Genomic DNA, 25,469 nt, shown 5'->3' with positions numbered 1-25,469 from the left:
AAATCACAGAGCTTCCATCTAGACACCACAGGCTTATATTTAGTCTTGTTGGGGTTTGTTCGATAGCCTGTACTTGTGTCTAATTGGATGCAGAAAGAAGAATAATGGGATACGAGGAAATGCATATAACTCCCTGTTTTCGCTGCCAACAGAAACCTGCAGTTATTTGCTGTCGGCAATTCTCTCTGTGTCGTTTTTTTCTGCTCCATTGAAATAGAAAACATTTCATGTTTTTCTTCTTCCATGAATTTTAATTTCAAAATGGGCTTCCTGTGTTTTCAACAACCCGGAGAATGTCGTTTTAATGCACGCTGATGCCAAAATCAGACTGGAGGTCTTTTGACAGTCGGCCCCCCCATGTCAAAGTTACAATGGCGGTGATTGCGCCCCTCGTTTCTCAAACGCAGGGTAACAGTAATAGCCATCTGAAGACGTATGGTCATAAAGGCCATTCTGCTGTGAAATTACATGCTTTTCTTTCTTCTTTAAGGGAATTGTTCATGCAAATATGACAACTGATTCCATAAAGGGTTATTAGGGTTGGCATGGCAACGGCATTTGTAAGCCAAGGGGTCGCAAGAACTGATTCAGGCAAACGGGGTAAACAAAGAGAGACTAAATGTCCTTGTTTTTTCATTCAGCTTTGCCCGGAAGTGAAGCCGAGTCCTCAGAGGTTGCTCGGAATCGGGTATGCTTTCCAATGGCTGTTCCCACCGAGTCTGTGTGTATGAACAGACAGAGAGAAAGGGGCTGGGGGATAAAAGAATAGTTTTACATAATTAAGCAGATAGTAGCGATTACAGGAGCTTAGCCGCAGAGCACTGAACTCCACGCACTTGGGCTCATTATGAAGTTAAATACTCCAAACTGTCACTGATGGTTTAATTACAGCCCTGCTACGGAACAATCTCTTCAAACCCGTCGGCACAATCCGCAAACCTGCCCCCGAAACGCACAGCGTCGGTCCGGAAAGAAGCCGAATTTCCCTCTTTTTAGATGAAGGGAGAGTAATTAAACAGTCATTATGATGCACTTCCCCTGCTGCTCTCTGAAGGAGGAATTCCTCCGCTCTCATTTTCAGCTGCAGACTCGGGGAGTAATGCCACACTTAAGGGCAGAGCCCTATCTATACCTTATGTAGCTCCGCCCCTTTTCAGCTGCGCTTGTCGTCTTGTCTTCCGGTTTGTATTTCCACAGCGATCTTATGTATTTATGAATGAACTGCCCGTTTTAAAATCTTCATTTGTTAAGACATCTGCTTTAAACATTACTATGCTCGTAACTTTAGTTAACTCTACAATAAAGAAAATCCCTTTCACCAGCTAACTACTCTTCGACAGCGATGCCATAGAAATATACAGAGCGACCGCTAAACCGGAAGTTCAAAGACAATATTCTAAAGATGGCTGCGCGCTTGTTTCTCTGGCGCCGCAAATTACTCAAGGCCCCGCCTCCCCCTCATGTCAAAGCACGTCAATCAATGTTTACAACATCGATGAGAAAATTAAGCGGAACTATCCTTCTGGTCATGAAAAGAGAGAAAAAAACTCTATGAGAGTGAATTGAGGGAACAGCTATCAGGTAGACTTGTCTAGACTCTTCTCCAAGTTTTATGTCACCAAAGAACAGTAAAGTTAAGTTGATGTGCATCTCTCCCTAGTCTGTCTGTCTTGCTAGCTAATGCCAGCCACTTCCAGGTCTGTTTTGTGACTTTGTGCCTGACAAAAAAGTGAGAGTGATAACAATTTATTACGTTTGATAAACGACAAAGGGCAACAGTGTTTGTTTATAAATTGTAGCTCGGAAAAAAATAATCGTGTCGCGCGTTAACATGCGTTCCTATGCGCGTGCACGAAATGAAAAACGCAGGGGGGCATGGTTTTCTATTATTTTGAAGGTACACCCGGGCGCCGCCATTGGCAGACCATCACTTGCTGTTAGCATTCCATTGACTCCCATTCATTTTGGCATCACTTTGACAGCGAATAACTTTACATCTGAGGCGTTTAAAGACTCCATTTGTCCATTATTTATTTCTAAAGAAACACGAAACTGTATAAAAGGCTCCATTACCTTGTAGCTTCCGTTATGGCCCCGTAGAAGCAATTTTTGTAAAAATAGGCTAACGATTGCGTCATAACCACGCGACTCTCTGTCGCACAGTAGAGAATTACCGTATGGACGGGAGGAGAAGCTCGCGGGTAATCGGGGGAACATGGAGGCAAAGTGACAAAATAATTAATCAGAATAAATAGCAAAAGTTTCTCCTGCTCCAAGATCATCGACAGCTCCTACTCAAGCTCTCCGTCTCTGCAAGTTTCGGAAGGGAATGATTCAGATTTCTCTTGGCACAGCTACTAGAAGACAGACGGGTTGCTCACGTCACATCTACGTCGTCAAGCTCAGTTTGAGTCTGCGCAGTACGCTCGACCCCCAGGAAGTAAGAGCTTCTAATTGACTTCACTTTGTCTCCGTTGAATCCAATGGGGTCGCTGTGTCCATTTCTTTTACTGTCTATGGAAAAACGCGCACTTTCCAGCAGAAACGTGTGGGGACCAGTACTAAATACTATACTGTACTATAGTATTTGGGGCACACATGTGTTGTGAAACTACTGAAGATGTTTTCTTAATTTTCTGGTGTTTTTCTATTTGCATGTGTTTTCTTCAGTTGCAGCTTGTTGAGCTCTCTCGGACACCATATAGTATTTGCTTATACTCATTATAGTATAAGTATAATTATTCATATAGAATAAGCAGAAATTAATATAAACGTGCGATTAGTCAACTAATTGCTTAAATGAATGACTACTATATGGTGTCCGAGAGAGCTCAACAAGCTGCAACTGAAGAAAACACATGCAAATAGAAAAACACCAGCAAATTAAGAAAACATCTTCAGTAGTTTCACAACACATGTGTGCCCCAAATACTCACAACACAACCAAATACAGAAACGCGCTGCAAATAGCACAGACCACAACGGAAATGTTTCCAGGGGACCCCAATAAGTGACGAACCCGGCTAGTACATGCTTATTGCTCGTGAGCATGCCCTACTCCCTTCGAAGGGCAGAGCCCTTGAAGTGGGGACTTTGGAGTGAGCAGGGCACTTGTGTGCCATTATGTAGCCGTTTGGAACGCACTTGATGAAGGGAGCAACGAAAGACAACGTAATTTCCTTGTTATTTTCACCTGGAATGTTCCCATGACATCGCAGCACGGTGTCCATCAGCTGAACAGCTGTTCTTACGATAGACATTTCTTATTATAGTTGTTAATATAACTGTTGCAAATAAATATACATTTAAAGTTTTTAAAATACGCATTATATATCTGTGTGAGTGTCGAAACTTTAAAACTTGCCGTCTCATCTTTGGACCCTGCATTACCTTACATTTCTTATGAAACTTATTTAAACATAACATGCCAAAATTTGTACAATGTAACTGATGTATAGATTAATATCTTACCCTCATGGTCTTTATTTTTGGGCGGAGCTATGGGCTTAGGCTCAGGGACAGGGACAGATTCCAGCTCGGAGGCAGGCTCAGGCTTGGGGACAGGAATAGTTCTTGGTGTAGGAACGGGTTTAGGAGAATGGACAGTCCTTGGGGCGGGAACCGGTTGAGGGACAGGAACAGGTATTGGGACAAGAAAGGATCTGGGGACAGGAATGGGTCTAGAAGTGGTGTTGATAACTTACATCAAGACAAACAAAAAAAGTTTTTTGAAATTGTTTGTTAAAATGGACAAATGGTGCATAATCTAATTACGTATGTGCTAATTTGCATAAATACCACAACCGATCTAAACATTGGGCATAGCCAGGTGAAAATGTGTTGTTGAATCTTGTTGACATATAACAGTAAAATACTTAATGTTAAGGTCTGAATGGAGCCCATTTAGGCTACCCATGAGCATTAATACATAGAGGCAGGAAGAAGTACTTTAGAAACCAGCCTTTATTCATTTTTAAGAGATGGGGTTTGGGGCTGGGTCCGTGGGACTGTTTCTGGGGGATGAGTCTGAGGGAAGAACAGGAGAATGCAGAAGACAAAAGGTGGGTAAAATAAAAAGTGAACCCCCAGAAACAGTCCCACAGACCCAGCCCCAAACCCCATCTCTGCAATAATAATGAATAAAGGCTGGTTTCTAAAGTACTTCTTCCTGCCTCTATGTATTAATGTTCATGACCTTAACATTAAGTATTTTACTGTTACATGTCAACAAGATTCAACAAGACATTTTCACCTGGCTATACCCAATGTTTAGATCTGTTGTGGTATGTATGCATATTAGCATATGTAATTAGATTATGCACCGTTTGTCCATGTTAACAAACAATTGAAAAAAACTTGTAATACATTTTTTGTTTGTCTTAATCAACTCAGTAATTTTCATGGTGATATCTAAAGGTTAAATGTTTTACCCTATTCACGTGAGAAAAGGAATGAATAGGCGTATGAATAGGCTTTATTTGGGTCTTTTTCAAAACTTTCCCCTAATGGGATTCTTCAGGGCTTTTTTTTCCTTACTCAGGACATAGAGGATACAAAATCAGTTGAGTTTGCTTCTGTTGCAATTTGTTCAAGGTTGACCCCCATTTTGGCTTAAAATGACTGGACTAATAAGGGCAGATCCTTTGAGCGCTGCTGATGATGCAGTGAAGTGACGCTCAAGTGATCAAGTATTCCAATGTATAAAAAAAGATTTCATTAGATTCCTCCGTCCTCCTTTTCTTTCCTTGAAACGCGAGGTTGGAAACGAGGATGCACCGGAGAAATGAGAAGCACCGGAGGGCTCAGGCGTGGCGGTGGCCATCTTGGCCGGAGAAGGTCTCGACGGGAACGAATCTCTCTAGACATCTGCAGATGGCCTCTCTCCAGTCCAGTCCTGAGATATCTGGGAGCTCTCTGGGATCTACAAAGTTTGCCCCAATCCAGTACACTGCTTTGATGATTTCATCATTCAAGGGGCAGGTGACTTCGAGATGACAGAACACTTCTGTGTATTCGAACAAATTGCGACTATTTTGAGCGAAACTCTTTCTTTCTACAGTCTTTCAACAAATGTGCCGCTTACTCACTCTTTCTCCTCCCCCATCATGAGTCTATGGCCCTATTGCTGATTGGCTACAAGAGGGTTGTGGTGTTCAGTCCAATCCATGTTGATTTAAATTTTCAAAAGCGTTTCTCAGAAATCACTTACTACACCTTTAACAACATATTGGGGAGCATCAAAATAAAGAGTTAGCAGATATTAAGCAGACAGTGTACTAATAATGAGAGTTGACTGACATATAGTTGCAAAGTTACTTATAGAATGTCTGAAGTGGACCATCGAAATAAAGTGTTACCGAATATTTAAATATGATTTTAATATTTGGAAAATGTGTAATCATAATGTCAAGCTCTAAGCAGTTGCGACTTCAAAACCATAAAATGAACAGATGCGCCCTGTAGAACACTGCCATACATTAAAATAATTAACAAACCCAGACTTTTATCTACTCATACACAACAACTTCTGTCTCTGTGAGTTTTTCTTTAGAGTTAATGACTTTATTCCTGTAGTTCACTAATTGAATAAGTTTGAATATACAGTAAATGTACATTTATAAATGCAATCCCAACATATCCATATCCCGCCTTATGCAATCAGCCCTGCACACAATCATTCTCACTTCTATTTTTCTTTTTTCATTCTATCCTCCTCTCTATATTTAAGAGTGAGTCCTCAACAGTCACCTCTGGCCAAGAAGCCACAATGGTCTGATTGAACCCTTGGCTCTGGCATCATCTCTCTCTCTCACTTTCTCTTTCTCGCTCATCCTATCTTTCTCTCAGCGGCCCTGCAGGTATCAGTGTGTAGAATGAAGCGTCAGCAAATCTCAGTGCTTGTTGTTTGAAGACCAGTGCTGTCTGTTATTCCCTCTGGCATTACTGAACCAGTGCAGCTGGACACAGACCAGGCTGTATGTGGATCTGAGCGATCAACATACGATGTACCGCTAAAATCATTACATCTCTCACTCCCAAATAGACACCAAAAGGTTTTAATACACAACCCACCTCCCCTCCCCTTAAGGGCTTCATTAGATAAAAGAAAAACAGCTCTTTTTCAGCGCTGCAGTGCAATTATTCAGTGTAGTCAAGCATGTCTGGGTGTGACAAAGCAATTTGCCTTTTCAGTTTGCTGTTCCTGATACAGATACGAGTTTGAGAAATCAGCGAGAGGGAGAGAAAGAGGGAAAGAGCGAGCGCATCGGTTCAGTGCCCTCAGTGCAGCGGGCTATCAGCTGTTATTTACCTTGCGAATAGAGCGCTGTGTGGTTCTGCGACTGCTGATCAACCTTCTGCTCACTGTAGGGTTAAAGGAAAGGCTCATCCAGTGGAGGACATCCAGGCTGCTTCTCCTTGAATCAAGGTTAGTTTTAAAGCTCAGAGCAGCAGGAGGCTGAAAGTGCAGGAAAATTATTCTTTCGCTGCCCGTGTGTTCGTCGTGAGTGAGGGGAGCGTTCATGACCACTGACTTCATATTTATCTTCTCTTACCTGCTCTCTTCCAGGAAAATCGATCGTGAGGGATTCAGGCCTATGGTGGAGAAGGGGAGGGCTGAGATGGAGGACCACAGGACTTATTTCCACTCACACTGTCCCTCTGTCATCAAATGCCTGGATTGAGATCAGCAGAAGGCATCCAACCGACACTCAAAAATAGAGGCTGCAAAAGAAGATTTGCAGAATTATGCCACAAGAGTTCGAACTGGTAGAAAACTACTAGTGCTTCAAAGAACCCAAGTGGGCTTCAAACGGTTCCTCTGTGGATGAAACCTGCTTATTAATTTTGGTTTATTGTAATCTTCATATGTAACCCTGGACCACAAAACCAGTCACATGTGTCAATTTTTTAACTTGAGATTTATACATCATCTGAAATCTTAATAAATAAGCTTTCCATTGATGTATGGTTTGTTAGTATAGGACCATATTTGGCTGAGATACAACTATTTGAAGACCTGGAAACTGAGGGTGCAAAAAAATCGAAACATTGAGAAAATTGCCTTTAAAGTTGTCCATTTATGTTCGCGACTGTGCTGCATTCACTCACAAAAATAAATGTTTTTCATATAATTACGGTAGGAAATTTACAAAAATATCTTCATGGACCATGATCTTTACTTAATACCCTAATGATTTTTGACATAAAAGAAAAATCTATAATTTTGACCCATACAATGTATTATTGGCTATTGCCATAAATATACCCGTGCAACTTGTGACTGGTTTTGTGATCCAGGGTCACATTTACTGATGCGTTTTTAACATTTCAAAGAAATGAGCAAAAGCATACTTTAAAATGAACAAAAAATGTTGTTTTTTGACTCATGCAGTAACTAATGTTCACGGATTTAATGTTCATTGAGTTAAAAACAACCCAATTGGCAACCCAGTGCTGCGTAAATATTGGACAAAGCACATGCTGGGTTAAAGTAACCAAGAAGACTGATTCAATGGCTCAAATTTTGAAAGAAGTCCCTTCTGCTCTTCAAGCCTGCATTTATTTGATAAAAAAACACAGTAAAACAGTTATATTGTGAAATATTATTACAATTTAAAAATAATTTATTTATATTGTAATAAATGTCATTTATTTCTGTGATGCCAAGCTGAATTTTCAGCATCATTACTGCAGTCTGCAGTGTCACATGATCCTTCAGAAATCATTTGAATATGATGATTTGATGCTCAAGAAACATTTCTTATCATTATCAATGTTGAAAACATTTGTGCGGATTAATATTTTTGTGGAAACTGATCAATTTCTTTCAGGATTCTTTGATGAGTAGAAAGTTCAAAATAACAGCATTTATTTGAAATAGAAATGTTGCAATATAAATTAATTGATTGTCACTATTGGTCAATTTCATGCATCCCTACTGCCCCTAAAGTTTTGACAGCTATTGCACATTCATAAACGTTCTGAGATAAAACAATGTCCATAAAATGGTTATTTGTTCCAGATATTGTGACCCCCTTGAGTGGCCATATATGCTAAATAGGTGTTTTTTTTATTCTCACAGGTAGAACCCACATGAATCTGCATCTGAAATGCTGTTGTCATGGAGACTAGTTACTGTCATGTGGACCGGCCGGTGGGGACTGTTGTTGGGATCAATAGGCGATCTGAAGACAGAATGTTTTCTTTCATTCCAGACCGAGTGCCAGCGTGTGGCTCTCTCTACCACTCAATTGTGATAGAGGAATGAGGAAGAGACCATTTTAGCTCTCACAACAGCTGAACTAGAGGAGGGAAGACATGTGAGTAAGTGAGCTCTCCTGTTTTAGCGAAATTGGCTAAAATTGGTCCCCTTGAAGAGCAAGTCAAAGAGATATGTGAAGGCTCTAAAGTGTTTTTTCTCTTTTGGTGCAGGGCGATCTTCTGCCTATTCCTCAGAGTGATATGTATTCACTGTAGACTGTTTCATAAACCGCTCACGGGAGCTTCAAAAGCCAAGTGATTTATGCCTGTCAGCGTGTGTAGAATGTGCTGTCTTCTGCTGGCTGCATGTGTGTGTGTTGTGTGTGTGAGAGAGAGAGAAAGAGACAGAAGTGTTCCAGTCTGGGGAAGGTACTGACCACTCTAATTATCCTCTATTTTCTTCAAACATGGCGGAGCTTTTGTGCGCCTGTCTCCTGAGATTCTCTCCCCCTTCTCATTTTCTTTGAGATTGAATTCCACTTCCTCCCTCTCTGTCTTCAACATATAAAACACCTTCTTCAATTATTCCGCTGACGTTCATATCTGTATTATTTGACGACCAGGTCTGGTCAAAGAGGCCGCTCGCCTCACTCTTCTGTCAATGACTACAATCAATCTGAGAAAAAGGCCTATATTCTGAGCATCTGTGTGTGACAGAGAGATAGCGAGGGTTAACAGAAGTACAAACTGAAAAAGTAAGAGAGAGTAAAGGAAAAGAGAGAGGGATCCCCCCCCCCCCCCAAAGTCATTGGGTGGCACCCCTGCATAAATGGCCATCTTTACGCACCATGAATCTTGGCGGCTTATATTTGGGCTGTATAGTTCTGAAATAAAACTGAAAGGGTTTGCTTGTTACTGTATTATTATAACTAATATGTTTGTGTATATATGTGTGTGTGTGTGTGTGTGTGTGTGTGTGTGTGTGTGTGTGTGTGTGTGTGTGTGTGTGTGTGTGTGTGTGTCCTTTTAATCATTTAATAATTTGTGGTCAATGTTGAATAAATATTTCAATGTCCCACTGCCATATAACCATTTTATAATTTATGGTTGTTATTGAAAGATATATTAACATTCATTTTTTATATATAATTTACTCACTCATTTATGCTATTTTATTATTTAATTTTACAATAATTACCATGAATTCTAAAATGGTTATATGGGAGAAGGACATCAAGATGAATTTCCCAAGGGTTCTGAAGGTCAATGAGAATTAAAATACATTAAATTAATTTAATTTAATTTATTATTTATTACTATAAATTATGATATATGAATTGATAACTATAAATTATAAATAATGATCATATGGTTATTGTTTATTTTTTATTTATTTGTATTTATTTATTTGTTTTGTTTTTACAGTAATGACCATAAATGATTAAATGTTAAATGTTTTTACCAAAGGTTTTACTATTTTAACTCAGCTGTTGAGAAATCGAATTAACATCAAAATGAATTTGGTAATTATGGTAATTAGCACAACAGAACCCAAAGTTCAGCAATAAACTGCTCAATAGTCGGGATTCAAACAGATTTACTGAATAGAAAACGCCGTTTGTGTGAATGTTATAACTTGAGGTCAGAGGCTCGCTCTATTTTTTTATATTGCCTATATTTTCCAAAAGATTGTGCAGCTAGAGTTAAAGGAGTAGTTCACTTTTAAATGATAATTCTGTCATCATATACTCACCCTCATGTTGTTTCAAACCTGTATGAATTTCTTTCTTCTGCTGAACAGAAAGGAAGATATTTAGAAGAATATCAGTAACCAGGCAGTTTCTGGGTCCCATTGACTTCCATAGTAGGAAAAAAATATACTATGGAAGTCAATGGGACCCAGAAACTGTCTGATTACTGATGTTCTTCTAAATATCTTCCTTTGTGTTCAGCAGAAGAAAGAAATTCATACAGGTTTGAAACAACATGAGGGTGAGTATGAATTTTCATTTTAAAGTGAACTACTCCTTTAAGTATGTTGCATATAGCAAACCACCGCTACTCTGTTTACTGTACACCTATGCTTCTTCTATACAGCACTGCTCACATAAGCAGGAGATATGGGCTCCATAATAATAAATATGCACGTTTACGTGTGCGGTGTGAAAAAGGCCCTAGGGATCAAATTGAGCTGTAATTATGCTGTGGATGTCTCAGTCAATAAACCAACAATGGAACATTTCTGTCAGCGCCGTTCATGCGAAGACCTCTCTCGGTTCTTTCTTCATGCCTGAGGTCTAAGCGTGTGTGCTGTTCTCTAACTCTCTGAGACGTGTGGGCTTGGGCATGAATAAACGAACACTTGAATCTCAGAGAGCATTTTTCCAGAGTGAGGGGTACTGCACACTAGACTGAGGTGAGGAGATGCCAATCGCTGAGAATGAAAGCTGAAGGACTGAGTCCATCTCATTCCAGGGTCAGATCAGAGTCGAGGAGCCTGGATCCACCTCAGGAGATGCCACAGGTTAGGGAGATGAAGGGATTGCAAACAGATTGTGTGTGTGTTGTCTGTGGGAGTTTATGCATTGAGTGTGTGTTGGCAGTTCCAGTCTGTTGGCTGACAGGCTTCCTGTTAATGAGCAGCTGTCTAGCATCACTATTCATGAGACCTGGCTGTCACACCTCACACTCAGAGCCGCAACATATGAACCCCCTGGCTCTTATTACTGGAGCGCTTCAGCAACACACACACACACACCTGTACTCTACCTCAGAGAGTACCCCATTAGACACATACTATGCTACCGTTCATAAGACCCAGTTTCTCACCTGAAGAATCAAGAATTCTACATGATCAAAACAGACCAAATATTACATTTATAGACATCTTTGCTCTTGCTCCAAATCCATTTTAAGGTATATTAAGTGCTTTAAAAGCACCAAGTGTGCTCTGAAAGGTAAGCATAGATATGTTGCCTTCTTAGATGGCTTGAACATCAAATACACTGCAGTGATATCAGATGGAGGGGAAATCATTCCAGAAGTTGAGACGCTGCCTATGTAGTGCGTTTCGAATCAGTCATTTCACAAGTTTTCACAGTTAGGATGCTGCCTGATAAAGCAGTTGCCAATGTAGTCAGAAGACAGCAGATTTTGGAACAGAGCGATTATATTCATTTTTTACACTATTAAAATGCAAATGACCCAGCTTCAAAACCTTGTTGTGATAACAAATGTTGCTCTTTTTTGGGGGGCTGTGACAAACATCTAATTTATGTTTGTTAAAGGGGGGGTGAAATGCTCATTTTCACTCAATCTCCTGTTAATCTTGAGTACCTATAGAGTAGTATTGCATCCTTCATATCTCCAAAAAGTCTTTAGTTTTATTATATTTATAAAAGAAAGATAGGCTGTACCGAGTCTTTCCGGAAAAAAACGAGCGGCTGAAGGCGGGCCGTGTGGGCGGAGCTAAAGCTGTGCTAACGCGCCGAGCTAACAACACACAGAGACATTTGAAGCAGTTTTACTCACCGCCCGGTTCCAACGCACGACCGCAAACCTTTATCATTGTGACTGCTCGATCCTTAAGCATTAGACGATCTGCAAATCCGTCGATCTGGGCTTTGTTTATAAAACAAGCATCGTCGAAATGCAGGGAACAAACAGTCTTGCACAACTCCGTTGATACTCTGAAAAAACAAACTCCATCCACTGGTCCCTTAACGACGGGTTCTTTGGGAATCTGTGCAGGGTTGTCTTGCCCTGGCAACCAAAAACCCACTTCTTTGGTGACATTGACTTCCCTAAAGCCGAGCATAGCGCTTTGATGGGCGTACTGCTTTCGCTCTCTCGCTCTGGTCTACGGTTGCGCGCGCGCCCGCGTCCTTCCGGAGAAGTGTCCTTAGGACCCATATAAGGAAATTCTGCTACATCTGACGTCACACATGCCCATACTCGAAAAAAACTTTCCGAAGCTTGTGACAAACCGGAAGGAGCATTTTTGGAACAGAAATACTCCTTCAAACGTACAATTTAATTTTTGAAACTTTGTCCATGTTTAGCATGGGAATCCAACTCTTTAACAGTGTAAAAAACTCAGTATGCATGAAATAGCATTTCACCCCCCCTTTAAGGATGCTTTGCCCACGGACAACGCAACGTTGTTGTTATAATTATATTCCAGGTATTGCGAGTTCATATAAAATCCTTTATACTGTAGCTTTTTCCGGCTTGTGTGTTACATCGTCATTTCGTCATTCGTGCCTTGAAACTAAACACTTTTCACATTCAACACACTCTATTGGTAGGCCTATGGAGGTATGCAAACTTTATGTTGATGACCCCATGACTGTAAATGGTTTTGCACACCACTGAATGGGGTCATTATGCCATGTTAACCACCCTCAAATAACATGACATCCAACACGCCGATAGCATTGCACACACTGATGCTGATAAAAACCAGCACTGCGTCTGACATTCCTCTCAGGAGCTCTGCGCTTTCATCTTGAGAAGCAGAAGAGCTCCAGGGACTAAAGCTATGTTTTCTGATGTCCATGAGGGGACAGATGTAAGTCTGCGTCACACCCCACAGGACAACCAGTGTGTATCCGCATCTGTGTGTGCGAGAGATGAAATGAGAGAACACACAGCGCTGTGTTAATGGGCTGAATGCAGGCTCTGCTGGAATAGACAGACTGGTTTATGCAGGCTCATATTCAGCAACAGCTGTACAGTTGGGTAAATATGATGTCTTTCTTCTCCCGTGAGGGGGTTTGACGTCACATCGGCTTTGTATCCAGGCAGACCGCTAAAGAACACCACACTCAGAACTTCCCGGAAATTTTGTAGAATTCAACAGATGACGGTTTCGAAACTCCTGAAATGTTTCCAATTTTGTGTGCCGTATGCATCAGACGTTCAGCCGACGGTCTGAGGCTGAGACTAGTCAGCTGCAGGTGGTATTAGGGGGCGGGGCATTCATATTCTAGAGTGCATCTGATTGGACAAAAATCTGTGTAGTGTAGGATGAGTCATCAATATTTTTGGTCTGTTTTACTGGAAGATAAAGGGCCCTATTTTAACGATCTGAAACGCAAGTGTCAAAGCGCAAAGCGCAAGTAACTTTGTGGGGGGTCTTGGCGCTGTTGCTATTTTCCCGGCGGGATAAATGACTCTTGCGCCAAGCGCAAATCTAAAATGGGTTGGTCTGAAGTAGCTTCATTATTCATAGGTGTGGTTTGGGCGTAACGTGAAATAAACCAATCAGAGCGTCATCTCACATTCCCTTTAAGAGAAGGCGCGCTTGTTCTAAAGCGGATTCCTATTATAACGGCGGATTTGCCAGGCGCGCGCCAGGAGCGGTTCACAGCCAAGGAGAGCAACGCTCTCGTCAGGGACGTTGGGGATGGAGAAACCCACCCAAATTAACTTCGGTTAAAAAGGCGTATGATAATTTGGGTAAATGTGTAAGCTAGATGTATGCTTTTATAATAAATTGTCTATCTATCTATCTATCTATCTATCTATCTATCTATCTATCTATCTATCTATCTATCTATCTATCGTAATAATGTATGATTTGCAAAAATGAAAACTGCTGTTTCTGTGTAGATGAGAGAATCAAAGTGTATGCGCATTGAGCACACGCTACATTGATTATGGCCAAGTATGCGCCCTTAAAATAGCATATGAATAACATGCGCAACGCGCCACTGAGTTTAAACCATTTTTTCCTGGTTAGTGGCACAATTGTTTTCTAAACCTGCAAAATAGCATTTAGGAACGTTTGCCCCGGAACACACCTCCTTTTTTGCGCTGAACCGCCCAGGGAGCGCAAGTTCATTCCCTAGTTTAGCGCCGTGCTTCTGTGGAGGGAAAAGCGCGCTTTGCGCGGGTGCAAAATAGGAATGATACATGCGTCGCTGTACAAAGTCAATTGCGCTGGGTGCAAGATAGGGCCCAAAGACTGCTATAACTAACAGAAGATGTAATGCTGATGCAAATGTATGTAACAAAAGTCAAGAAAAGAAGAAAAAGAAAAGAAAAAATACAGAGCCCTGACCATGACACATAGGGTAAATAAAAGGTATAGTGGTCACAAATTTAAGAAATCGTTCCCTGTTTTAGTTAAATCGCAGCCACAACAAGGAAACTATTTCATACAACATGGCCACAAAATACAAAAAGACAAAGTGGTCCATCATGCTTTCTTAGGAGCATGCTATACTAAGAACAATTTATAATATTGTGGGGCAACATATAATGGATACTCATTCTATATTTCTAGCAACTGGATATTTTTTTTTTTGTTCATCTTGAAAACAGTGTGTACTGCTTGCCTGTGGTTGCTAGGGCGTTGCTATGTGGTTGCTAGGATGTTTCTATGATGATCTGGGTCAGTGCTTGCTGGTCCAAGTCACAAGATGCCACCCAAGTGTCGATAATGTTTTGGTCCCTAGATCCATTTTCAGGTGAACACCATGTCCAGTTTCTTAGAAGAGTAAAAGCACATCTGTCTTCAACAGACCGCATGATTTGAGAGACCATTTGTGCATGAAGTTCAAATCCCTAGCCATAAATATCAACAGGTATAATTGAGTTACAGTCAGTAATATGAACCCTTCTTACACTAATCCAGCTAAATTCATGTAGATTCTTCAATATGCATTCTTTTCCCAAACAAAGTTGGGTAAAATTAGATTTCACATTCAATCTACCGCTCACTGCTGCCTGGTAATAATGATGCATTACTGTAGTCATTTAGGCCAGTGTCTCTTAAGGGCCTCACTGGAATAATCCTACAAATTACATTTTCAACTTGCTCGGTTGCATACGCAGACAACCTATTTAGAGCTCTACATTTGCAGTAATTAGTGCCAAAAATCCTTCATGTTTCTGTGGTTAAAACATTGCTTTTCTGCAAGATTTCAGCTCTCTGGTAACAATATGACGAGAAATGATTTTCTTGCCTCAGGGTAACATTCTGCAGTAGAGGGTCAACGGTTATGAATTGTATTTTTTATTAAATCCCAGCTCTGCGCGCTGCACTTCTGTAGTTGACGACACAATTAACATGATCAGTGGAAGTGTCATCGACTTGCTGTGGAGCCGTGAGCTAAAGAAATGCACAGATTTGGACTGATTTGTGGCCCGTTTTACAGAAAATTCTGTCCGTCATGTTCTGCTGTAATGGCGATTACAACCCAGATCTCTCTGATTACGAGATTTAGCGCATGCAAAATGAAAATCAAAGGGAAGACTGTGGGTAGTTTAACTTCTCCTCTCGAGATCAGAGGTAGCCTAGCTCTGCTAAGACATAATCAAGCCACAAAGCCTCTCTCTTTCTTTCTCTCTCTCTCTCTCTCTCTCTCCATTTAAAGATTTATGGCGAGTGTCCCTGCTCTTCTGAAAAGCTACTATGTCTGATTCTTTCCATTCATTCATTCATTCTGGGCTAAATTGCTGGGTTTGATGCAAGATGGAGGTAAATTGGAAGGTACTTTTAGGCAAAAGAAGTATGCGGAGCTATTTTGAACTCTGAAGAAAATGGCTTTCCGATGTATCTATGACATATACGTTCACTTCTGATTAAATATACGAAGGAAAGTGTCAGCTTGAAGCAAGACGGCAAGAGAGTTGTCCGAGATACTGAACACAGCTACAGTTCATTATGGCAATTGTTGTAATCATTAAATATTCTGCTGAGAAACTGTCAGTTTGTATTTTCATTCATGTTCCTGTCAGAAACATTTATTTTCTTCTAACATGATTCACACACAAAGTCCTGCTAACCCTTCTTGCAAAGTGGAGACCTGTAGTAGAAATCTAGAAATAGGCTACACTACAATCACTTAGCCATTGTTCATTTTTATATTACAAAAATAGATGTGTATAATAAGGATGTTACTATACGGAGATTCAAAAACTCACCCTAGACTATTTTTTCCTCCTTGCCTTGCCTTGCCTTTCAAACTCTGATTCATGCCACATTCACTCTGTTGTTTTTATGGAACCCATTCAATATGACTACGTACGTAATAATATTAATATTGATTGTTATTATTTTTATTAAATTATACAAATACTTGCATGCTCTCTGAGTAGGTACTTATTTTGAATAAGTAATTACTTTGCGTCCGTTAAAAAATGAATGTTCTTTATTGTTATATATTCTATCTGGACGTTCTTCATTCGCCATGTTGTCATTATCATGTGACCAACCAGCGTCAGTTACGTCGCTTCACCTCTATTCATAAATCCTTTCCCGTGGCCTCATGGGACATTAAAGTGTCAATCACATGTGCATTGCAGAATCTCACGCGAAATAGATCATCATCATCCATGTACTTTTTGTTTTGTGAGTACTGTTTTAGGAGTACTGTGAATTCAGTCATACTACTCTGGTCACATACTGTTTTTCACCTAGGGTTAGGGTTTCGCCATATAAGTTCTCTATATGTCTTCTTCCCCCATTAGACAACCCACTCTGTGTAATATGAAATTGCTTTTAAATCCACTGGTTTGACAGTCGTCATCTCATGTGAGCGCACATCATTTTAAACCTTTTTTTTTTTTAGAAGTACTAGTAATTTCTTCAGGGGTACAACTATTTTATTGTTATCAAAATACCTGAGGGCACTTTTAAATACAGCAAGTTACCAAGTTGACCAATACTACTTTTCTGGCAAGTGTACATTTTACACTTAACTATCCAAGAAAACAGAGATCAAATAGGCTTGTTTAGGAAAAAGAGAGGCCTAGTTTCTGCAAAATAGCCCTGTTTTCATAAGCACCATTATTTTACCCAGCCTCATATTTCACCTCCACAGAACTGCGTTACGCCACTTTTTACGTCAAAGATTCAATTATTGTTGTGCAGAAAAAATATACTTACACTGTTACACCCCTCGGGTCATTAGTGACCCTATAAAATTTGTACAAAAATTAATGAGAAAACAGGCATTCTTTTACAATGTCATATTTTTAATAATGAATTGATTGAGGAATACTAAGAAAGTTCATGTCTAACTTTAAAAAATGAATGAGGAGGAGGGTAGTGAATGATGTCCCGGGTCACTAAAGACCCGAGGTATGCGTTTTAAGAGTTGAAATGGGTGGTTTGATGCTGCCACTCAGAGAAGATGGATCGCCCTTCGTGCTGAAGACTACGTTAAGGGAAAATGACACGGCGACGCCACACTGTGTCTCAAACAGAAGAGGGGGAGTCAGACAAGCGGCAGGGCCTTTCCGTCTCAGAGATAATAATCTGACACTGTCCCTGTCAGCGGCCCGTCCGCTGAGTTTACTGCAACGCTGCTAATTCCAGCTCCACCTTCTTCTGTTCGGCTCAGTCAATGTTTACTTTATAGATAATCACTTCAGATGGCCCAAAGTCAGAGAGATCATTTCTCTCCTCCAAAGACAAGAGAACACAGAATAAAGAAGACCGCGCACACAAAAGAGAAAACATGCGTGTTTTTATTCTCAGTTTGACTACTGCGAATCAAGTATGGAAATGACTTGAGGAATAGCGCGTTTTTGTTATTTTGACTGATGGGTTGAGGCCTTCCACAGCAGCAACAGAAGCTCTGAATATAAATAAGCATTGCTCTTCAGTGACAGGAATAATAATACATACGGGTCTCACACAATTGTGTGAAACAACAGTGAAAGCTCTTCTATTATTGATGGTGCGGAGTACACATTGGTGTCTGCGGTTCTGGGAGGTGATGTTTGACAAAAAGATCTCTGTTGTGTCTGGGATCACACACAAGTGACCCTTTGCAAATATACAGTACCCCACGCTACACATACACACACACTCCATGTTCTCACAAAGTGAAAAATACATTGCGGAGCAAAGAGGACATTGACAGCATGCCGACAGACAAGACAGAGCAGGTTACTTTAGGTATGAAACTAAGTCTCAGCTTTCAAATTGTGTCATTTTAAATAAATTTAAAAAATAAATACCGTTTTGTGGCTCTTTAATGTGTCGCAACAGATGTCTGTAGCGCCTCAGATCAAGCGGTAAGTGAACCGATCATCTCTTTAGTGCTAGTTATTGCAAGAAAAAACATGAATGAACATCAGAAGTTATGTTTTTTTTCAACCGCAGAAAGACGTCAATACTCCCCATTGTTCAAGTCCACCAGCGCCGCCGCTCCCACCACGCACATCACGCGCTGTGCGTACGGCACCAAGTGCTGAGGGGGCACCAAAAATAGCCTAATTAAAAAATATATATAATGCCGATATTATTTCATTAGCCTATAGAAATATTATTAGGCACATTTTAGCCATGTATATGTAACAAAAAAGGGGGAACAAGATCATTTAATTGCTCTAGTCTAGAAAGTAGGCTACCGCCCCCCGCTTTGGATGGTCCGTGCCGTTTGTTCGCGCGGGCGCCTTTGCGAAGGACGAACGCGAACGAAGTTTGACAGACAGACAGTAGGCAACTTTTTTGGAAATGGCCCCTAAAAGACAGCAGAAGTTAGGATGAGAAAAGAAAGAAGAAGAAACTGCGAGATGATGCCCGTGCATCACTTGCAGGTAAGTCCATGTTTAATCATTCTTAAATAAGGGAAATGTGCTGCTGCTAACGCGCCTCGAACTTGCTGACGTTAATGTTAGCAAACTATGTAATTATAACTTATAACTTCGGTGCAAGCTAAATTGAGATTTTACTGTTAAACACTACCCGTTTTACAAATAACTGACGCCAGCTAGCTGTTACTTTCTTTACTATCTTTCTTTAGATATTGAGCAGTAGTTTATGGTTTATTTTGACGTGACGGTGGTTAATACTTTCTCAGTAACAGTTAACGTTAGCAGTCAGTGCAGTGCACATGGTAGGCTAACAATTCCTGTTAAATATATAAAAAAATATAAAATGTCAATATGAATGATGTAAAGCAAACAATACTGTTTAATTGTGTGCATTATTGCACCTCATTCTATTATGCTTTTATATTATATTATATTTATCAAATAGTTGATAAATAAGGAATAAAGGGGGAGAACTCCTTGGCTGCCATGCTTTCAGTTTTAAATGTTTATAATTTTTTTCTCGTATGAGATTCTTTGTTTGAATATTTTGTCTAATAAATGTAATTTATTCAAAGTGACATTGAATTTGGGAAAAACATGTCTGGATTATTTTGATAGTTTTTTTTTATTTTGCTATTCTGTTTACTGAAGAAAAGTTTGCACTTTAAAATGTGTAGTGTGTGTTGGCTATTCTACATATGTTTACAAAGTCAGCAAAGCTGTGAATATTTTACTTTCTCTTTTTAGTGTTCGTAAGTTTTATACTGTGGTGCTGCCATTGCTGTGTTATTGGTATTGAGTTATATGTTTGGTAATAAAAAGTCAAACTGGCAAAAACAAACGTTTTTTTTCTCGGGGTCGGGGTGGGGGGCATCATAAAGGAATTATGCTTAGGGCACCAAAATGGCTAGCAGCGGCACTGAAGTCCACCAACGCTAATCTATGGAAGTTTGTTTCCGCCACAGAATAAAACATTTTAAAAGATATTTGCAGCTTTATTTCTCTTTTATGACTATTTCTCATTGCAAGATATAGTCAGAAATGCGTGTTATAAAGTGCTAGAAATTCTGACTAACGCAGTAGTCTTCCCTCACTCCATCTCTCTCATTAACCTGAATGTCTGTTTAATACATTCATTTTCTCTGTGCGATGACGACACGTTCAGCCCTATTAGAATCAATGTCACGCTGAAAGGTAGAAGCAGGGGACTGAGAAATTGAGTGAACATAAAGCAAGAGAGAGTGTAAAATGTGTGCAAGGATGGGGGGTGAAGGAAAAGATGAGGAGAGGCTCATTACTGCTCCGTAAGAGCTGTGGAGGCTGAAGTACATTAGCTGAGCTGGTATAAGGGGAATCTCCATTCACTCTCCCTCTGCATCTATCAGATCCCAGCACATCACAGAGAGGCCAGAGGATAAAAGCACGGCTCAGATCTAGAGATATAGGTAAGAGACGTGCTGAATATCCCGACACCTCTGAGCCAGAGGTCTCCGAAAACATCAGCAGTGTAGAAATCTCATGCCACCCCACTGATAAGAGATTTTGATAAGAGATAAGAGATGTAAGGCACTGGCCAGCTATCAGCCTGTGCGGAAACACGTACGCGTGTGTGGCTGGAACGAGCCGCATGCCGAGATCCACCTCCACTTCATCGCTATTCTTCAGCAGCCGCGGGGAGTGACCTTTGCAGGCAGAGAGCTTAAGATTGTTAAAATTTGATTGGATTGAGAGAAGCTAAAAGAGGAGAAAATAGAGCCTTTTTTTTCTTTCATTGATGCTAACCTTGAGGAGTGTCCCAGAGAGGACGACTGCAGGTTTTCCCTATGAGACAAAGAGAATGGGAGACCGGGGGTCTCACTTATGAAATGTTGAGTAGAAGCCATCCTACATTTGATTATGATCATTTCTTAAATGTGCGTAAGTATGATTCACAGAACGAACGTATGTTCAAAAAATGCATTTGCCTCTCTTGCAAATGTATAAATCGCAAATATTCTTAAAATTGTGGGCAGATGATTGTGTTCAGCTTTCAGGCCTCCGCCTTGTAAACACCACCTAATTAATGACATATCAAAAGAGCACCAGTCAACATCCAAATGCTTTATTTGAGAACGACAAGCGGCAAGTACCTGCAGTGCTCCGACTCTCTGCCACAAGGAAAAGTGCGTATCTGCTTAGACACTGATGTGGTGCTAAACACTTTTCCATGTCAAAGACCGGTTTTATAAATATGAATGTTGGCGTTGGCCTCCATGGGGCCTCATTTATAAAACGTGCATACGCTCTAAGTTCAAATCTGTGAGTATGCACGTTTTATTAATGAGGCCCCAGAAGTCGTTGTGCTGCATGTGAATGATATATAAATAAATGTGAATTTATTTGCAGAAATGGTAAATCGCATAATACATGTCCATTTCACCCCAACATAAAAAGAATAAAACATGATAGTTTTTTTTTTTTTCAGAAATAAAGCATAATTTTAGTATTAATATTTTTCAGGAAAAATTTGCACTTATTTTTTTTACCCCCTATAACAAATTCTCATTAAAATGTGTGTCAGGGCTTTTATTTATGTGTTTCTCACTATTCTCATTAGGTTTATTAATGTGCTACGCTGATTTTAAAATGAGCAGAAAAATACAGTAGGCTACAAGAAGCATGAGTACAGTATAAATTATGTATAACTACTAAAATTTAAACACTGTTGTATATCATAGTTTTTGTTGCTCTCTTTTACACTACAGTAATAATTTTATCCAAAAATGAATAAATAGATACATTAATGTAAATGAATGTAAAATGTATTAAAAATAAATGTGATATAATTTCTAATAATTTGTTATTACATCACAAAAGGGAAGAAAAGATGGCAACTTATGTTTCATGCCAACTTTAAAATCCATTTAAACTGATGTGTGTGTGTTTTTTTTAGCTAGCAGGTTGCTAGATACAAACATGTGGTGGATTTGGTCTAAGTCAAAAATCGCAATCTCTTAATTTGAACAAGTAAAAAATAATCTTGATTAAAAAAATTATACTTTCTTTCCTGAAAATCAGTTATTTGTTGCTCACAGTAATGTCACTTCTCCTGTGAGCTCAAAAAGGTGATGAGAGTGTATGATATTGATGACATCACCTTTTCTTGCTTGTCAAACTGCAGTGTTACAACTGACCCCAACACTCCCCGGTCTACCACTATGTTCTATATAGTATGGATGTGATCCAGATGTACTACACCGTCAGACTTACCAATGACATCTGTCATTTGTGTTGCTTCACTGCCATTCACAAATTCTATCCCATCAAGGGAGAGTAAAGTGTCATTAAATGCACACTTCAGAATCTCACCAGAACAGATGTAGGTCTGTCATGACAACTCTCTGAGTGTTTGGCATGGTAATGGATATGACCATGTTGATATGTTTGGCCTGGGGAAATAGATCTACTACACTGCTGCTGCAGAGCAAGTACAGGACTTGCTACTGCCAATACATACATGACAAGACATGCCGCTGCTGCACAATGAATTAGCCATAGCAGATCTATACAGGTGGAGCTGGGGAAGGTGGAGAGTTTCTGAAAGCACACTGTACTGCTAAGGCAAATGCTACCCATGTATTTGAAGGTTGAGCAGCAATCTCATTGGCTACTGATACAGCAGGAACCAATCAGCTGTGCCCTATAGATAATGAAGTAATTACGAGCAGGTTGAGTTAGGACCTATTAGCCTTTCATGAGGCTAATTTAAAGTTTTTGCTTACTACAGTATATAGTAGGGAACTATGCATATTCAGAACTGTTTTTGAACAGTTGCTGACTTCACCTGAAGGAGAAGAAGAGTTCACTCAAACGTCTTCTACAGCGCACACTTGCGTTGTGTAAGTTCGGTTTGGAACGCAGCGGCACACAAAATCAAGTTAGCGTAGCTAGAAGCGTTTGAACCCACGTACTTGCGTAGTGTGTTTCAAACTTCACAAATGACAGCATGGCTGCATATCTCGTCATCAGTCGCCGCTGAAGGCCGACTCAATCTGAAGGACGCTTGAAAGGATTATCTTTAAAGGTGCACCAAGTAACTTTTTTACCTTAACCGAACAGCTTCGGAGTCATTGGAATAGTTATATGACTTTTTTCGGGTTGAATGGTGGTCGTCGCGCAGCCCCCAAGCGCCTGTGAGCGGAAAAACCACCCTTGCAACTTTGGGCCGGCGGGTGTCAGGAAGTATCGCGTGATATCAGGTCTCGCGATGTAACGAATTGCTTTACGGCACTGCACACAAAGCTAGGAAAGCTTTGTCAGAGGACGAAAGAAAGAGGAAACGGCAGACTGACCGAGCAAAGAGTCAGACTCGAGTAAATATCGTTCTTGTTGATGGACTAGTAGACATCTTCAGAGGTTATCTGTGCCTGTTCAATGTCCGACGCTTTGTAACGCGTTCTGTCAGGAGGAGAAATAGGGATAGCTCACAGATGAAGTTATTACCGAGGCCAGACAGACTCACAGAGGCGATTGGCATCTCACAACTTGCACTTTATTTCCCAGTCGAACTCGTGTAACTGTCTGTCACCCGTTCTACCATCCACATCTTTACTTGATAAACAAAAGTAGGATAAGAATGAGCATCAAACTGAAATAACCCGCATACGGGTGTTCGAGGTGCACATACAATACAGACTGCCGACGACAGTTCAACAGGGCGCGCGCAGCTCTTAAAGGGGACACACCTTATTTCCACTCATTACAGCTTCCATCCTATTGAACAGGTACCGGTATAGAGGGCGGAAGGGATCAGGCCGAGACGGCTGAGAGCAGAGAGCAGAGACGGCTCTGCGCGAGTGCTATTTACGACAGTAACGTTAAATACAAGTACTCCACAGCGACTCTAGGGGTCGCTGTTTGACAAAAACGGAAAGCTGCATAGTGTGCCTTTAAAGGATTCATCAAGTGTCTCCTTGTCAAGTGTCAAGTGTTGCACACATTCACCAAAAAGATCTGACAGAAAACAATTCCGAACTGAGCAAAAACAATGTTTTCAGGGGTGAAGGCGTACATGTTGTCTTTTGTTTTGGTGTAAGTGAATCGCTTAACACCAAAGCCACTGGGAGACCACAGACACTTGTCATTCACTGTATAGAAAGCCAGTTAATAGAACGATTTTTATAGAGACATCAGATCTAATATTACTAGGAGAGAAAAAGCCTCACGCATGTTATTTGCAATCAGAGGTGAGAGATTGCATTTCACTTCTGAATAACAGTTGTAGTTCAAATGCGATAATAAGGTGCTCTAGGAGATGCGCTTGTTGTGCCAACAACATGAAGGCAATTTATTCACTTTCAAGAGGTGAGCGGGTATCTCTTCCTGGTTGCAGAATGCTTCATTTGTGTGCTTATAAATAATTGCAGAGGTTGAGAGGAGAAAAGAACAGCGCATTAGCAAAACACACGCGGCAGACACAGGGAAAGACGAAGGGGAGGTGAGCGGACTGGGCTGCCAATTCCCTCCCCTATTTCATTGTGTCCCTCCGAAGATATGGTTAATTCTCCTTGGCTCACTTTTTAATCCAGAGCCATTTCATTATTTACGCACACACGTACACACACAGGGCTGTTTGCTTCCCCTTGTGCTTCCTCTCCTGGGGAAGGAAACAAAAGTTAATTGAAATAAATGAACTGGGGAGTGAATCAGAGTTGATTACATCTGCGAGGTAGGAAGTGATGTTGATTACAAGCGCAGAAGAGCGAGAGAATGTAGCTACGGTTAATTAAGAGACAAGCTTGTCTGTTGCCGTTAGAGGAGACATCACAGCACCTCTGATCCTCTCCAAAAAGACACTCGCCTCAGAACCCCAAAATTGCTTGTGCTCCCAAGACAATGAAAAGGTCTCCTTAAAAGAAAAGCAGTTTTTTATTCGCTCATCACTTTTTCACAATACAACTGTCAGGCAATGGATTAGTATTATCATTCATACTTTAGAATAACTGTACACTATGTAAAATTAGTAGCACAGACACTGTACACAGGAGGGTTCAGAGGTCAGGATGGGCAGGACTGAAGTTAGTATAGGAATAACAATGATACTAGTGATGGCAACAAGGACAATTCATCCGTCAATATTTAGCCATTTTGGGGGGGATTGGCAGGTTTGGTAGTTTGCTTAGTCAGATCTTTTGTCTTGGTTTCCATGCACAAATATCGAAACAATCTTACATCGAAATACTTGAGAAGCAAAATGACATAAGAAGTCTTGTTTTCTGACAACTGTTTATCAAAATTATTGCAGTTTATACTTCAAACAAGAAAAAATATCTGCCAATCGGGTCAGAAAAATAATCTTAATTCAAACACTGCAGAAAAGATTTTCTTACTCAATGTTTTTGTCTTGGTTTCCAGTAGAAAGAGCTAAAAATATCGAAACATTCTTAAATCTAGATATATTTACTTGAGAAGCAAAATGATTTAAGATATTAAGTTGTTTTCGAAAAAAAATTTTGCTTAAAAGAAGAGCAAATATCTGCCAATCGGGTCAGAAGAAGAAACTTAATTCAAACACTGCAAAATGTAGGCTATTTTCTTACTCAAATGTTTTTGTCTTGTTTTCCAGTACAAATAGCTAAAAATATCGAGATACATTTACTTGAGAAGCAAAATGATTTAAGATATTCTGAAAAATGTATCAAAATTAAGTGAGTTTTTGCTTAAAAGAAGAACAA

Source organism: Scardinius erythrophthalmus, assembly GCF_964197995.2.
Source record: "Scardinius erythrophthalmus genome assembly, chromosome: 1".
Lineage (NCBI taxonomy): Eukaryota > Metazoa > Chordata > Actinopteri > Cypriniformes > Leuciscidae > Scardinius > Scardinius erythrophthalmus.
Note: the sequence above shows the minus strand (reverse complement) of the source record.